Source organism: Cupressus sempervirens, chromosome 8 (assembly GCF_028749045.1).
Source record: "Cupressus sempervirens isolate cs-2001-9-10 chromosome 8, ASM2874904v1, whole genome shotgun sequence".
In the NCBI taxonomy this organism is placed as follows: domain Eukaryota; kingdom Viridiplantae; phylum Streptophyta; class Pinopsida; order Cupressales; family Cupressaceae; genus Cupressus; species Cupressus sempervirens.
In genome coordinates, this window is record NC_143125.1 from 637,326,706 (window position 1) to 637,343,068 (window position 16,363).

Sequence of the window (16,363 nt, forward strand, 5' to 3'; positions counted from 1 at the left end):
CACAAAATAGAAAACAGGGTTTAACCTTGAGCATGACCTTTGTAGATCTTCACTGGTTTGGATGAGATAACCCAAACTCCCCTTGGAGTTTTGGGATAAGTGAGTTTTTAGATGAATTGGAAACTCTTTTTGACATTTCACTAAAATGTATATAATCACTATCTTTAAGACTAAACTAGGCTTTCTAGGTTTTGTGTGAATGTGGGTATGAATAAACCATTTCTAACCATAATGCATCTAAAATCTAAATGGGATACTATGTCGCAACCCATTGTATATGAGTATGTTACACCCTTTTGCCAATAGTGCAAAATGTTTGGCCATTTGATAGTGGAATGTAAAAAGGCAAGAAACTCAAGGATGAAGTAACTTCAACTAGTGTGGTGGTGGTAGACAGCTTGAACACTATAGAATGGAAAACTAGACCAAACTCCATGAGACCATAGAAGTGATAAGATCAATGGGAGAAAGCATTGAGGAACTCTAGGATCTGAATGAAGGTCTTAGTAAGGATAGGAGAAGGTTAGGATGTGTATGAGGGAGGTTATTAATGGGAAAGTAGAGGAGATCATTTGTGGTGAAATTGATAAAAATGTAACAACTGAGCATGAGGAGGGGGAGATTATTGAAGCTCATTCCATGCAACTATTGCTACATGGGGAAAGAGAGATGAATAGATTGATGGACAATGGGTTTGAAATGATTTCTCCTCAAATCATATCCTTGAGCAAGGGGAATGACTCGTTGCTCACAAATGGAACCCTTGTGGTCTCATTCCTAGGTATTATGGAAATACTCTCCCCTACCTCTGAGGTTACAAGTCTTGACTACCTAAGTAAAAAATTTGAAGGGATGGTCCCTAAGAGGAAGCCTAGAGGGGGAAATAGGGCTGATGTTGAGTCAATAATGAGGGTGGGGAGACCTTTGATTAGAAATCTCTATCAAAAGTAAATAGAAAAGGATAAGCATGGGACAAATAAAAAACCCTAAAGGAAATCCAACCACACAAGAGATGAAGATTATATCTTGCAATGTGAGAGGGCTTAATAGCCCAAGGAAGTAGTACAAAATTGAACAAAAGATCATTGAACTTGATACTTACATGAATATTTTGTAGGAAGAGAAAATGATAGAGCATGCTTTCTCTAGAGTGGTCACTTATGTTTGGAAAATTTTCATATAGTGCTACAAATGGTGATTCTAGAGGCATTGCAATGTTGTGGAACCTAGACAAGGTGGTAGGCATGGTGATCCTCCTTAATACCCATTATATGGCTATAAGTTTCACCTCCCAAGATGGTAGCTCAATTTTTTTCAACTTCTATGCCCCCAACACTCAAAATGGTAGGTTAGTTGTATGGGAAAATGCAAATAAAGTGGTCAATGCAATGAGATAGGAAAGCATACTGTGTATGGGAGATTATAATACCCCTCTCTACTCTTCGAAGAAAATAGGGGGCTTGTAGGATTTCTCTGAAAGTATGCATGACTTGAAGGGCTTCGTTAGGAGGAATGGCTTGATTGATATTGACCTCCAAGGTCCTTCTTTCACTTGGTCTAATAATAGATTAGGGAAAAATCTGATCTAGGTTAGGCTTGACATGGCCCTCATCTTGGTTAGTTAGGACATTCTCCAAAATACCTCCTTAAAGGTGGATCTAAGGGCCATCTCAGACCATTCTATGTTGGTTTTCTCATGGAAATAGAATAAAGTTACCAAATGAAGGCCATTCAGGTATGAAATCACTTGGCACACATACCTAGATGTTAGGGATTGTATTGCATGGTGGTGGAATAATATGGTTGAAGGAATGACTATGTTCTATATTGCTAGGAAACTTGAAAGAGCCTACAAAGACATTAAAGGATGAAGATAATCTCTCTTTAGAAAGATTTCCAAGGAAAAGAAGGTCCTACTAAAAAGAAGTTGAAATCTCTTCAAAATTTCCCAGCACAAGGTAATGCTAACACTAAAAATCAACAGGAGGAGCGAGAGTGTTGGGATAGGTGGAAGACCCTTCTAAATCAGGGGGAAATTTTTTGGAACTAGAGAGCTAGTGTTCAGTGTTTGGAGGAGGGTGACCAAAATATGACCTTCTTCCCCATATTAGCATCAAAGAGAAAAAAGAGGAACACCATAGACCTTCTTGTTGATGATAATGGTCAGGACATAATGGAAGTAGAGGAGATAGAAGATTGGGTTAATAACTATTTTTAGGAAATCTACTTTAGGTTAGTAATAACTTGCAAGAAAGTATTCTAATTTTTGTTAATCCAGTGGTGAATAACTAGATGAATGAGGCCATGACTGGTAAGGTGAACGAGGAGGTAAGGAATGCAGTATTTAGTACATGAATCACCACAAAGCCCCAAGACCTGATGGGTTTCCTCTATCCTTTTTTCAAGAATTCTAGGATATTGTTAAGTGTGATGTGGTTCATGCGGTGAATGACTTCATTAGAACTGACAAGCTTTTGAAGGAATTTAACTAGACATTAATAGCACCAATAGCTAAGAGGGATGACCCTAGAAATATCAAAAAATTTAAAACCATCAGTCTCTACAATATGATCTATAAAATCCTTGCCAAGATTATGGTTAACTACATCAAGCCCCTACTTGATAGGTTTATAAGATTGCACCAAAATATTTTTGTGTTGGGGTGATAGATTCTTGATGGACTCATAACCACACATGAGATAATTTACTCTATAGAAAGGAGAAGGAACCATGGTCTGGCCATTGAACATGATATATCTGAGGCTTATGATAAGGGAGAGAGGGAATTTATTTTTGATATCTTGACTAAATTAGGATTCAATGAGAATTTTATTAAAATATTCAAGATCACTGTGAACATTGTCATGTTTTTAGTTCTTGTTAATAGGGCCCCTAGAAGATTTGTTTCTTCCTCTCAAGTTCAATGACAAGGTGAACCCCTATCACCTTACCTATTCATCATTCGTGGTGTAGGTGCTAAGCAGAAATTTAGTGGCCATGGTTAACTCTGGAAAAATAATAGGAGTCAAACCTACATCCCTGTGCCTCCCCACAAATTATTTAGCAATTTTTTTATGACACCTTCTTATTTGGAATCTCTTTAGTCCATGAACCTTGAGTATGGAAAGAAATTATGAATTAGTATGAAAAATTTTTAGGACAATGTATAAACTATTAAAAAAGAAAAGTGTATTTTTTCAATACAGATACTAGTCTGAGAGAAAAGTTGACCTGAATACTTGAATGCCAAGAGGCAAGCTTTCTAGTTACCTATTTTGGCCTCCCATTCATAATTAAATAAGTCTCCAATCAGTACTAGAATGGCCTAGTTGATCACTCTCAAAGAAATTTGGTAGACTGGAAAGGAAAGATCTTGAGCACCATGGGGAAACCCTAGCTTCTCTTAGCCTCTTCGCAAGACATTCGAGTGTATTTTCTCTCTATATTTAAACTCCTAGGTATATATAGAGACATTCTTGAAAAGATCCAAAAAATAATTCTTATGGTCAAGTTCTAAAGAGAAGACCAAGATGAGCTTGGTGAGTTGGGAAAAAAATTGCTAACCTAATGCCCTTGGAGTTTTGAATATCAAGACAATAGGACATATGAATAAGGCCTTCCTAACTAAAGTTTGCTAGAGATTGATGAACTCCTTAGGTAGTTAGTTTCATATTGTGAAGGCCAAGTATCTTGGAGGTAACTTGTTCCATCATGGCCATTGGATCCATGCTTTCCCCTAGGGTTCTAAAATTTGGAGCAATGTGGTGCACCCCTAGAAAATTCTAAAAATGGGTATTCACTAGGTTGTGCATGATGGAAACAAGATTAACTTCTAGGAAGACCAATGCCTTCAAGATGACCCCCTCATGGACACTAGGTTCCAACCCTTGAGATAGGCTTGTAATAGATATAATGGTACTCTCACTTGAAGATACATCACCTTTGATAAACAATAGAAAATAATTCATAATTAGGACTTTACAGTGACAGGGCTAATTTTGGAACTACAAACTCTTCTCTAAAGTTATTGGATTCCTTCCACCCTAGTTGATGACTTTTTGGTTTGGAGACTTAACCCCTTGGGAGACTTCATAGTGAAAGTGGCTTATCTTTTTTGTCTAGGGGAGGATGTGGCGCAGGGCTATTAGAGGAAGGTCTGGCACCCATGGATCATGCCAAAGATAAATTTCTTTTGGTGGATGACCTTATATGGTACTATCCTCACCATTGATAACATTCAAAGGAGAGGATGTCAACTAGCTAAATATTGTGTTTTATGTTACAAACAAGAGGAATCTATCCCATACCTTATCATCCACTACCATTTTGTGTCAGATTTTTGGAGAGGGGTCCTTACATTATGGGAGGTCCACTGGTGTGCTAATGTGAACTTACATCAATTTGTTTGCTAGGATGATTTGTCTAATCACCCATATCTCAAAACCCTATGAAGAATAATCCTGATGGGGACACAACCCAACAACAAAATGGACACAATAGAAAAAGGGGAATTATATTAACTGAGAAAATAAGCCAGTACAAACAGTGCAAAGAAAATAAACTTCAAAACATGCCCTACGGGCTTACAATAGCATAGATCTGGAGAATATTTCTCCTTATAGCACCTCCTCTCAAACTCCACCCCGAACTGCCTTTTACAATGCCAAAAATCTCCTTAAATAGACCCCAGAGGGTTAAGGAATAGGAGTACATTCTAGAAAGTGCTAGTAGCCATCCACCAACAAAATGGAAGGTTCCAGAAGCTGCATTAGAAGTCGGTGCAAATCTAGAAGAATCCAGAAATGGTAGCCGAACTTTCGGGAGGCATAACTTTTTAACCGTAGCTCCGATTGATGAACCGTTTACATTTTTGGAAAGCTCTCGAAGCGCTCTATAGCCCTATTGATGAGCTTCACTCGTCCCCCATTTTTTGACCCTTTTCGAGGTCATTTAATGCCCCAAACCTGACTTTGAAGCATTCTTAGGAGGTCTCCAAAACCCGAAAAACTGCAATAACTTTCAAACCGTGGGGCCTTTTGACCTGATTCTTTTTCTAGAATGCTCTAAATCTCAATTACATTCATCTGGCCAAGTCACATCTTCTAGGTCACCAAAATGATGGCCAAATTGCATGCTCCTATTTTTTCGGGATTTTTAAATGCACTGATAGTTGAACTATGAGAGTTGGAACCTTTATTTGAGCCAAATGGGTATCCAAAAATGTAAAGACATGAAACAGAAACTAAGTCTAAGTACATTTTTTTGGGTGACACAGGATTGCCCTTATACTCTGGATGCTCCTGCATCAAATCCCCCCATATATCATGTGGAAAATCTAGAATGAGAAACATACCACAATTTTAGGGACAAAGCTACTACCCATTCAGTAGTAGTCCAATAGATTACAAGAATCTTAAAGAAATATAGTTGGATCTGGTGATGGAAGCCCCTCACCAACCTTGAACCCTATAGGTAGACTTGATATTAAGTGGGAATCCACTTGGGACTTAGGCTAGATGGTGCCATAGTTTGATAACTCCAAAGCTATGGCCAAGTGTAGAATGACATGACACCGTCTCTTGAAACATGGATAAAACTAAATTTTAATGGGTTGGTTGTGGCTAGAAGTAGTGCAGCTAGGGGTGTCCTCCAAAAGAGTACGGGGGAGCTAGTGGTTTCTTATATTGGGAACTATGGAGGGGGCTCAAACAACAAAGTGGAAGCCCTTGCTCTTCTATGGGGAATGAGAATTTTTTGACTGAGAGGAATTAATAGATTGTCAATTAAGCGGGGTTCAATTTTGATTATTACAGTAGTTAAAGGAGAGGGCCAGAGTAGCTAGAAGATCAAAATGATAATAGAGGAAATTCACAAGTTAATGGAGGGGTTTCAAGAGATCCACATGGACCACATTTATTGTGAAGGAAATGGAGTGGCAGATGAGTTGGAGAAATTTGGCCATAACGTCACGTGAATAATTGAATGAGAGGATATCAACCAAACTCTAGCATCAACTCAAGTGATGATGAATGCAAGCATACTTCTCATAATGTCGTATGAATTATTATAAAAGGGGATATGCTTTATGAATTTTCATAGGTAGAAAGGCAAGTGGATTTTCTTTCATAAAGTTGAATTTTGGCAAGATTGCATGAGGATTTCCTCTTTTGATCCTCACATCATGAGCCTTAATTACTTCAGAAAAAGGATGAGTGGCATGGATCTATCTTAAAAACTGACAAAGTCAGATGAGAAGAACACCTTAACCAAACCCCACTCCAACTATAGCTGGAAACTATTTGTTTCAGAAGGAAAAGTACTAATCATGCATGCCACTAAGAGAGGTTTTTTAATTTCTAGAAAACCTTGTGATCATATGATGAGTTTTGGCTGCCAAAAAATTTCAATTTGGGTGTGATTTATTTAATCTATTGTGGTTGCCAAAATTTGATCTGTAATAAGGGAATGTCAGAAAACTTTGAAAATTTGGTGGTTGAGCTTGGTGAAGAAATGGGTGCTAGTGACCATATTGAACTAATGGAGGTTCAATATTACATCACAAAGAGTGAGGTTGGTTGGGCTTATCTATGGGAAGGAGGATTATTGTCATTCATGGAAGGAATGAAAAAGCATTATGAGCACATCTTGATGCAATTCATCAACTCTTGGACTGATAGGAAGGTTAACATCAATGGGATGACATTTAAAATCACGAAGGAGCTTGTTACTAGGATTAGAGGGTTTTCCTTGGAGGGCAATAATTGGCACAAGCAAACCAGGGTGAACAATGAAACCAATCTACGCATGGTGGCTTTTCTAGAAAGACTCTTATGGAGCCGTAGGATGTGATTTTCTACTGTATTATGCAATATATTACCCTTGAAGATTGGTTTTAGGTATTGTATTACTACCATTTCCCCATTCTCAACCATTTCAGGAACCATGATTTGATTTCTTGTCTATACCTTAGTTTGTATTCCATGGAAGACTATGCCTTTAAGACAAAGAAAAAGAAAGAGGAAGGAAAACCCTTTTATATCATCCACCAAGGTTTCATGGAAAAACTTTACAAATACCACCATGCCTTAAACTTTCCACTTTAGGTCAACTCACTACCTACTATTACTCCCCAAATCTCCATGGACCCAAGCCTTGGCTAAAGCCATAAATTTTTTTTTTTAAATGATGGTTCTAAGGTGAATATAAGCCTCATTGAGTTTGATATGGACATGAGGAGGAGAAAGAAAATTGATCGATAAGCTAGTAAATGACTCCAAATGGAGAAATTTAAGTCCCCCAATAAAAAGGACTTTAGCTCTGAGTCTATTAAGAGTGATAAAAGCCCACCAAAAGGAAGAGGCTACAACATGTCACTAGAAAGAAGGTAGTCTCTATCCCACCTAGTCCCTCACACATCTCAAACACCCTAGAAGTCATCCTTTCCCTGACTAGAATCAGGGGGGAGGACATCACCTCCCCCATAAAAGGCACTCCAAAGTTTGGGAGAAGAAAGGGAAACATAGCCATGGATAGAGCCAATGAAAGGATCAGCTGTAGAGGCTATATCATTTGATGAAGAAGATGGTAGATAATCACAATGGCATTTGCTAAAAATTTAACACCTTAGCAAAATTATCTACAAAGGTCATGCACTTTTCTTCCACCTAGTCCATTTAAGGTTTCCTGACAGAGGTTTGGTTGAAGACGCTCCTTGATAAACCTATCAAAGAGGACTGGGTGGACTTAAAGATAGAGGAGCCTAAGGAAAATAAGAATGAGGAACGGGGAAAGAAAGTAGGCAACTAACCCTGGTTCTTTTTATATATTATTTTTATGTTTTGGATCTCATTGATCTTGGTGCCCTGCAAGGATTATATATATATATATATAGAAAATACGATTGATGGTAAAGATTTCTCTATTTTGGAGCTTGTCCCTATTTATTGTTTGAAGTATAAAACTTGTAATTGTTAGATAGATGGGAGGAAACCTCTAGCTAATTTTGTAGCCTTTTTGTACTCCAGGGTTAGTCCCCCTTTCTTTTTGCTGCTATCTAATACTTTAAAAACATTGACTGAAGATACAAATGCTAGATCATTGAAGTAATATATAAAAATTTATTGTAGTGTACATAATGTAAATTCAATATTTGCAAGGAAGAAGTGAGATTATTTCTCTCCCACTAACCATGTGTTGACTATGACCATGGTTATTGCAAGATAATTCATTTATTATTGTAGGAAATCACAAAATTTCAGTAACTATTATGAAAATTGAGACAATTCATATTATACTATTGGCTGGTATCATATTGAGTATGACAAATTTAGTGGTATTCAAGCATCTTCCCCTTTCTAAGGAAAATAGAGATCGAAAAATAAAAGTTTTCCACATAAAAAATATAAACCATGAAGTGAAGATATATTGACTGCACTAGACATTCAGCTAGGTAGTCAAGAGAAGATTGCAAGAGCTTATTAGAGTATGTCAATAATCACAAATTGACAAGAATATAAAAATAACTGATTATTTATAAAGTAAATTAAAAAAACTTCCTATGATTGTAGAAGCAATATAATTACTTGGGCATAAAAAGTAGTAAGACTACACTCATATACTATAAGTTGTGTCATGTTCTGAAACCTAAAACAAAATTCATTAATGTGTACTAAGGATGTGACTAAATCTTGATCTGATTTTGACATAATGTGTACACCATTTGGACCAAAGTTGGGGCATTCTCATGTTTTCCTTCTCTTGTGTGAATGTAGGATAGTTTCATTTTTGTTTCGTAGAGATGATTGCTTGCTTCTTTCTCACTAAAGACCCCAACACTTTATAAAATGATCCTTCTAAAATTTTCTACTCAATTGTACTTGTCTACATAAAATATTTATAACAAAATTTAGAAAATCAACCTCCCCAATGTAAATTTTATAAAAATTAAACAATTTGTAACAATTATCATTCATCTAAGACTATGGATGTTTAGACTATCATTCATCAATTATGTTATAACCATGTATCTTTTTCTCTTCATAACACATTATCATCTAATGAAGAGCTATGGTAGGGGATAAATGGATTAGATCAACTCCATCTCAATTTTAGCACAAGCTATCAAAATTTGTTCTTTTTTTTATTGAAGTAATGACCTAGAAATAGAATAGATTCTATTGAAACATACATTGTGAATATGTATTCATACACTAATCTAGTTGAGTTCTAGTTGGAAAATAAGATACTTTAGAAACCCAAATCAATCCCAAATTCAATGGTACATAATAAATTTGGCAATGAAATAGAATAATGTCTAGTAAATAGAACATGTTCATTTTTTAAAAAAAGGTGAATTCAATAAACCCTCTTATTGAAGTTGAATACTTCTTATTAGAAAACTCTTATCCATCCATTATATAGCATGAAAAAACAAACAACATCACCTAAATTTAGGGAAATTTTCAATTAAACAACAATTATTGACAAATATCATATTTGAGTAAAATGGTTGAAAAATGTTTGAGGAATTTAATATTTCTCCTTACTGTAACAAAGTCCTTGATAGAAAGGAGAACATTAGTGTTGGTAAATAGATTTGTACTTTCTTGTTTCCAGTCAAAATATGACTCTTAATTCCCAAATGATGAACAATATCTAGTTAAAACAGTTGAAAAACTATTCTTTGATTACTGGCTTCTCTCTAAATTGGTAGGTATAGCTCCCTATGTGAATGATGTTCAAGGAATAATGTTTTGTTCCTAAAAGTAATGTGAGCTATGCTCTTAACCCGAGAGCAGAAAAGGCAAACCAAATTAAGTGTAACCAAAACTTAATTTAGGCAAGAAAAACTTACTAATCTACAAACCAAACAATAGAACTCACAAATCTTATGAATCCATATACTCAACATCAACTAAACTACAAAAACTATCAATAGAAATATAGATGAAATGATCAATAACTTCCAATGAATCCTCCCCTGAATATCTCGAAGCACATCCTACTTTGGTTAATTCATATCCTCATAACAAAAGAATGAAACATCTTTTCTTTCCTTCTCCAATTTGGATTTAAAAGAAAGATACATAGAAGCAAAAATTACCTAACTAAATAGAACAGAAAATCATTGATATAAAACAACCTTCCATTGACTCTACAACCTCCAGTATATTACATCAACAATTTGCACCCCCATCCATCCAAAAGAATTTGCAATCAAATAATACTCTTTAATGACCCTTCGGTTATTCTTCAATTCTAGAACTGACTGTTTGGTTTCTCTAACTCTTCCCCTCTTTCACGACTTCTCTTGGCCTTTATCTTTCTATTTGGTCCACATATTTGTCCTTTAGTCCCATTCATAATCAATTCTTAAGAAAGAAACATCCTTATATCATTAGGAGACTCAGAATCATATTTTCAAATATTTCGCCTTTCTCTTGAGCCCTTTGCTTTCTTGGCTTTTTAATCTTCTTGGAAATAAAACTCGAGGATATTTAGGAAAAATATAGAATATGAAATTTATATGATTAATTTTCTTTCAGGTATCTTCTATTGTCATGATGTGAGTTTTTGGAATTATGTAGATGTATTCTTTTTTTATATTTGAATATGCTGAACTATCTTTGATCAATCGTGTGTCACAATACTAGCATTGAGAATCTTGATTTCTATCAAAATCTAAATGTGGATGGCTTCCGCTAATTGAAGAGTACCTGATGAGATTTTTATAGCTGATCACTCTCGCTCAGTGTCTTCAACATTACTATATTAACTTCAAACATTTGGTCAAACATATGGTGCACACATTCTCTGCCATTAACATTCGAATACATAACTCTGTTGGCGTAATGGTCAGGCAATACTACCTCGTACTGTTATGAAGGTTGGGGTCTTCACATTTGATGTTGTGTTAAACTATCAATATGCATAGGTGACTGGTGTGAGGAAAACAATCATGTCATCCCACTATGTATCACTATGAAGCTCTTATATGCATTAAATAAACTGCTTGATGGAGGCTCTCTGCATTTGGTCAGATGTTACAACAAGAACTATCCATGCCATCATTCCAAACCAACAATTTGTAAAGACTTTGATGTTGTGCCATTCGCACCCAAATACAATTTCCTGTAGTGCATCAGCCCAATAATGATGCCCTCTTTGTGGCAATAGAATATTCAAGGTGTTGAAGCTTATGCTTTGTGAATAATGACACATCACTCTCTCTTGTACTCCACTTCATCTCTCTGATGCAAGATAACAAGGGACCTTCTCACAACTGATTCATTAAATCTCATTCTTGCTAAATCATCAAGAAGACGTCTCTCAGACATGACATTGTTGATTCCCATTCACCTTTTTATCTGTGTCTCGACTTGCTAAATTTCACTTCTCATTTCTGGTGTCAATTTTATTTGATCAGTAATGCTAAAACATGTAGCGTCCATTGTAGACAAATTGAAAAATCTCACGGCTTCTATTACATGTTCCTCTGTCCCCACAGGTGATAGTCGCATCTTTGCTATGAACTCACTAATCCAAATAATGGCTTCTACTCGCCTAACAATAATTGGTATGGTTGTACCTTCTCCACTTTCATGGGTTTGTTGGTGCATTTGCTGTCTAATTCTAACATAGTTGTTTTGTAACATGGTAGTAACACCATCTGATAGCCTAAGTATGCAGTTTACTCAGTAGTACTCAATGAATCTTTTAAGCCACTTTTCTTTATCCAGAGGATCTGAATCCTTAGTTTTTTTCCTTGCATTCGCATATACTTTTATAACATGACTCGCAATGAGCTTGTCTTGATCATAGATCCGAACATCCTTTACAATGAAGATGAGATCAAATCGAGAAAGAATTGTTGTCTGCAAATCTATATTGCCTTGTGCTATCTTGAGATCATCATAACATCCAGAATGTGGACTGGTTGCTGCAAGCACTGAGGTGTGTGAGTTGAGAACAGTTGTAATGTGTTCCTTTGCTATGGATATTGTTTGTTGTTCCATTGCCTCATGAATTGCAACCCTGTCCTGTGCCCTCATCTTATCAAATTCATCAATACAAACAACCCCTCCATCAGCCAAAACCATTGCGCCTCCTTCAAGATAGAACTCCCACGTGTTAGAGTCACGAATAATAGATGTTGTTAAACTAGCAGCTGATGATCCTTTTCCAAAAGTGTAGACAGCTATTGGGGCTGTCTTCTCGATAAATTTAAGGAACTATGACTTAGCAGTTGATCGATCACCCAATAGAAAAATATTAATGTCTCCTCTTAATCTTACTCCATCAGGTAATCTCTTTCTTGATTCTCCAAATAGAAAATAGGCAACAACTTTCTTAACATCAAGAAGACCAAATATAGATGGTGCAATCATGTAACAGAACTTTGTGTATGAATCAGGTCTCTGAGAAAATTCTTTGAACTTCATTTCTTCATCTGTAGTAAAGGAAGTGGGGCCTCTTCTGTCAGCCTCTTTAGCTTGTTCAATACCTAAAACTCTGATATATGGCTGCCTAATGGCTACTGCTTCTTTTTGTGCAAAAGAATTATTTGCTTGGAAAATACTATATATACTCATTATAGTCAATCCTGTCCCAGGCACAATTGATTGTACTAGATTGCGATCGATTGCAAGCAACATATTCCTAGGCAATTCTCTAGTGGATACATCCAAGTACATCAAGCTCCCAAACCAGTGAGTTGAAGTCATAAAAATTCCCTCTATCAAAGTACAACTCTATTTGCCCGAGAGACTCAATCTTTACACCATTATTCTCAGCTTTCTTTCCTGTGATGGGTTCTATACAAACCTCGCCAAGAACATGTCCTTGGCTTTCAAAAAGGGGCACCAAATTTGTTTGCCCATTATCCTTCTTCACAGTAGCGTGTTTGCAGTTTTTTGCCATCTGAAAATGTAATAGACGTGGTTTAAGGGGCCTCAAATGCGCCGATAAGATAATTCAATTTTACAACAAAGCAACACTCATGTGCTGTTACCAAGACTCAGAAACTTGAATTTCGTTTTGCTTGCAGAAGTCCCAAACTTCAGCTACTGAACCATCTTTGTGAACCATGGTATACCATCTCTGCAAGTGTCACTACCTTCTTTGGACTGCAATCTTCCTTCCATTCTTACATGAAGCTGCAGCTAGATTTTTACATATTGACTTCACTTTGGCAGAGAATGAGAAAATAGCTTCTCTTTGCAGAAAATGAACATGGGAGTGCACTTTCCGCCAAAGAAACTCCTCCATGCTCGAGTCGTCATTTTCAATAGGGACTGCCCATTAGCAAAAAAAATATTTTTAGCTTCTCTTGTGGTGGAAAACTGGAAATAGACTGTGACATCAAATTTTCCACTTCTTCATTGTTATCACTATTTTGTGTCAATTGGTTCATGAATTGCATTGAGCATGCAATCTTGATGTTATAAACTCATGCCTTTCCATTTAAAATCAAGATTTTGCATTTCCTCTTTTCAGGCAAAAAATGGGACTGTGACTTCTCCAATGGCGAGATTTTACTTTCGGAGTTCATTTTCCACTTTTTTTTGTTATAAGTGAAATTTGAATACACATCTGTAGTCATTATCCTTTGATCATATAATCTAGAAGCCTTTGATTGAAAATAGATATCAAACACAATTGATCTTGGAAATTGCATTAATTCTGGGAATTTGAACCATGAGACTAATCTTTGAATTCTGAACTCCTCAAACTTAGAGAATTTGGAAAGTTGCATTCTAGGTCTTCAAACCAATTCAATCTTCATGAGAACACGTTAGCAAAATTAGGGAACACTTTAAGGGAACTTCTTTTCATGGGAGGCAAATTTTAAAGTTTAAAAATGGTGTACTGAAAGTGCACCTACAGCTAGCTCTGAATGGGGATTATGTGCTACAAAGTACATAAAGAATCTAGAATCTTAGGTTTCACTAAATAGGCCTTATCCATTGGGCTATAGTCGAGCCAAGAAGAGGGTAAAAATAGAGTGGCTTGCCAGGAGGCAGAGGGAAGCAAGGCAAAATGAACCTACCAAAATAGGAAGACAACAACTACAAAAGTAGGGGAAGACTAAACTACACCAAGAAAGAAAGGCTACACTAAGCACACCCAAAATTGGAAAGAAAAACCTAACTACTATAGGTGAGGAGACCTCACCAACAGAACAAAGAACAAGGAAGGAATCATACATGGCCATTGACTGGAATAGAGAAACGCGATCCTTTCTGAAACAAAGGAAGATGCTTCACTAGTTTGAAACAACACTGATAACCTCTGGCTACACTTTCATTGTTGAAAATAAGTCCAAAAAAAATTTGCAATATAGTAACCCACAGGACCTTTCCAAATAACCATGCCTTATCATAAATCTCTGGTTCTTCAATACTTTTTTGTACACCACCTTTCATATGTTCAACCATCTCTTGTGAAGGAGAAAAGTGTTCACCAGATTTCGAATGTACTACTAGAACATAATTACATCTATTTATATCAACCATATTGTCTTTAGTAGAGATATCAACAACTAAACTAGGATTGAGAATATTGGAGCATTCAAGAAATTTTGGAAATGAAATGGCATCATACTAGTCATAGGTATTCTCTTGAGCAACTTTAGGCTGAAGCAACATTGAAACAATGTGATTCTTCATGATACACGGGTTCCATTCGAATTGAAACATCTTCTTCATTTGTCGCAATTGTCAATCCTGCAAGATATTCATCTGAATTTAAAATTTTAGTACCTGGATTAATTGTGGAAGAAGATTCCCATGCAGGCATCATGGTTTGATCAAACTCCATTTTGGAAAAAGAAGAACCATGATCAAACTCTTTATCTTCTTCATGATACTGTAATACTTCATTAACATCTGAAAACTCTTCCTCACCATTTATTGCTACAATCATTTCTTCAATAGCATTCTCAAGTTCAGTAGGATAATCATCAAAACATGTTGCAGCCTTTTCATGTGTATCCATATGATTAGAAAAACCCAATATTGCATTATCTTGGAAAAAGAGTGGTTCTTGCATTGGATCCCTGTTAGATATAATGGATATTGAGTCATCCTTACCTTGCTCTTCAATAACACCAGACATTCCACCTTTTGATAGCACATTGATTTCAGGATAATTTTTAGGAGAACAACTATTCAAAGCATGATCCCCATTTATTTCTCCTAATCTGCAACTATTATCTTCAAAATAGGAGGAAAACATGGATAGGTCCTCTCTTTCAAACCTTCTTACCATCTCTTCAACCATATTTTCAGATTTGGCAAAACATGATTTCACTTTCTCTTCAATACAAAATTCATCAAAAGGATTAATCATTGCATTTTCTTCAAGACAAACAGATTCTAATATAGGATCATTATCAACCTTTGTAAATTGAAAATCATTTTTTCCAAAATCTTCAATGAAGTTAAGCTTTCCATGTTCTGGAAGTGCATTAACCATCAGATGATTTTCAAAAGAAACTTCATGCAAAATTTTATCTTTATTTTCTTCAAATCTGAAGCCTTTTAAATTAGGAGTAAATGAAGGCATGGGAAAAACATCTTTGTCTACTTTTCTTACCAATTCTTTATCATTGTGAAGGATGTCTTTGTTTCCTGAAAGTTGTGCTTCCAAAAACCAGGGCATCTCTTGCTCTCTAAAAATTGAACCATTGGTTGATATGAGCTCTTCATTTACTGGTTTTTCATCAAGCACATGGGCTGAATAGTATATCCCTTTTCTTATTTGATCCTGAACATCGAAGTACCTCTGATGTACACACTTTAACAACTGAGCAGATTGATAATCTTTAGAGGAGTCTAACCCTTTTTCTTTAGCTTCATCTATACTTTGTTTAAACGCAGTCCAAAGGAAATGTAAATTGAAGTCACTTTCAATATCTATCTCTTTGAATGTGGGTTTTCTTTGGGTTTGCTTTCTTTGATTGAACTTCCTTTCCACTCAAGACTGAAAAATTGTAAGAGATGTGATCTTGTGGGATATCTGAAACTTTATCATCATCAACCTTTATTTCCTTACTTGGCTGCAATGTTCTTTCTTTATAATGCTGCAACAATTTTGTCTTCACTTCCACCTCTTTTAGTAGATGATACCTTGCGCAGATACTTTTCCATAATATAATAGTTGCATGATCTTCATTAACACTTAGGTTCATCTTTACTCCATGACTGATGCTTTTTCTCCAAGTTTCAAACATATCATGCAACACAAGGTCAGTAGTGTGATGGAGTTCTATAAGGGAAGGATCTGGTCTCCTTCCTTTCATCATTTTAATAGGTATGGTCCTTTTTAATCAACAAAGTTGTCAATCTCTACAAGTTAGAGATAA

General features: G+C 36.0%; 1 pseudogene; it reads right to left on the reverse strand.

Annotated features, from left to right (window-relative positions):
* Nucleotides 1-11,219: 11,219 nt before the first annotated feature.
* LOC149544047 (DNA replication licensing factor MCM5 pseudogene) lies at nucleotides 11,220-12,692 on the reverse strand (annotated as a pseudogene).
* Between the last annotated feature and the right edge of the window lie 3,671 nt (nucleotides 12,693-16,363).